At 42.3% G+C, this 1,894-nt stretch overlaps 1 non-coding gene across 1 annotated transcript; it reads right to left on the bottom strand.

Moving 5' to 3' along the window:
• Nucleotides 1-561: 561 nt before the first annotated feature.
• LOC130938457 (small nucleolar RNA R71) lies at nucleotides 562-669 on the bottom strand. The gene has a single exon (XR_009069621.1). It is a non-coding gene; the product is annotated as a small nucleolar RNA R71 (small nucleolar RNA).
• Nucleotides 670-1,894: the final 1,225 nt, after the last annotated feature.

Below are 1,894 nucleotides of genomic sequence, written 5' to 3'. Positions count from 1 at the left end.
TCTTGTTCTCTTCTCTTTCATATGAGCAGGAACAAAGACAAAGGCATTTTTGTTGAAGCTGACCCTGAACCTGAAAGGACCTTGAAGCGAAAGCTAAGAGAAGCTAAGGCACAACTCTCTGTAGAGGACCTAACAGAAATCTTCAAAGAAGAAGACATGGCAGCCGAAAACAACAACAATGCAAACAATGCAAGGAAGGTGCTGGGTGACTTTACTGCACCTACTCCCGACTTCTATGGGAGAAGCATCTCTATCCCTGCCATTGGAGCAAACAACTTTGAGCTTAAGCCTCAATTAGTTTCTCTAATGCAACAGAATTGCAAGTTCCATGGACTTCCATTGGAAGATCCTCATCAGTTTTTGGCTGAGTTCTTGCAAGTCTGTGACACTGTCAAGACTAATGGGGTTGACCCTGAGGTCTACAGACTTATGCTATTCCCTTTTGCTATAAGAGATAGAGCTAGGACATGGTTGGACTCACAACCTAAAGAAAGCCTGGACTCATGGAAAAAGCTAGTCAATGCCTTCTTGACAAAGTTCTTTCCACCTCAAAAATTGAGTAAGCTTAGAGTGGAAGTCCAAACCTTCAGACAGAAGGATGGAGAATCCCTCTATAAAGCTTGGGAAAGATACAAACAATTGATCAGAAAATGTCCTTCTGACATGCTTTCTGAATGGAGCATCATAGGTATTTTCTATGATAGTCTCTCTGAACTGTCCAAGATGTTTTTGGATAGCTCTGCTGGAGGATCTCTTCATTTGAAGAAGACGCCAACAGAAGCTCAAGAGCTGATTGAAATGGTTGCAAATAACCAATTCATGTACACTTCTGAAAGGAATCCTGTAAACAATGGGACTAATCAGAAGAAAGGAGTTCTTGAGATTGATACTCTGAATGCCATTCTGGCTCAGAACAAGATATTGACTCAACAAGTCAATTTGATTTCTCAAAGTCTGTCTGGAATGCAAAATGCACCAAGCAGTACTAAGGATGCTTCATCTGAAGAAGAAGCCTATGATCCTGAGAACCCTTCAATGGAAGAGGTGAATTACATGGGAGAACCCTATGGAAACACCTATAATTCTTCATGGAGAAATCACCCAAATCTCTCATGGAAGGATCAACAGAGATCTCAACAAGGTTTCAACAACAATAATGGTGGAAGAAACAGGTTTAGCAATGGCAAGCCTTTTCCATCATCTTCTCAGCAACAGACAGAGAATTCTAAGCAGAACCACTCTGACTTAGCAACCATGGTCTCTGATCTAATCAAAACCACTCAAAGTTTCATGACTGAAACAAGGTCCTCCATTAGGAATTTGGAGGCACAAGTGGGACAGCTGAGCAAGAAAATTACTGAACTCCCTCCTAGTACTCTTCCAAGCAATACAGAAGAAAATCCAAAAGGAGAGTGCAAGGCCATCAACATGGCCGAATTTGGAGAGGAAGGAGAGGAAGTGAACGCCACTGAGGAAGACCTCAATGGGCGTGCACTAGCCTCCAATGAGTTCCCTAATGAGGAACCATGGGAATCTGAGGCTCAAAATGAGACCATAGAGATTCCATTGGACTTACTTCTGCCTTTCATGAGCTCTGATGAGTATTCCTCCTCTGAAGAGGATGAGTATGTCACTGAAGAGCAAGTTGCTAAATACCTTGGAGCAATCATGAAGCTAAATGACAAGTTATTTGGAAATGAGACTTGGAAGGATGAACCTCCTTTGCTCACCAAAGAACTAGATAACTTGTCTAGGCAGAAATTACCTCAAAAGAGACAAGATCCTGGGAAGTTCTCCTTACCTTGTACCATAGGCACCATGACCTTCAAGAAGGCTCTGTGTGACTTAGGGTCAAGTGTAAACCTCATGCCTCTCTCTGTAATGGAGAAGCTAG

This window comes from Arachis stenosperma, chromosome 6 (genome assembly GCF_014773155.1).
Source record: "Arachis stenosperma cultivar V10309 chromosome 6, arast.V10309.gnm1.PFL2, whole genome shotgun sequence".
Classification (NCBI taxonomy): domain Eukaryota; kingdom Viridiplantae; phylum Streptophyta; class Magnoliopsida; order Fabales; family Fabaceae; genus Arachis; species Arachis stenosperma.
The sequence above is the reverse complement of the archived record's forward strand: the minus strand, read 5'-3'. Positions and strand labels throughout refer to the sequence as shown.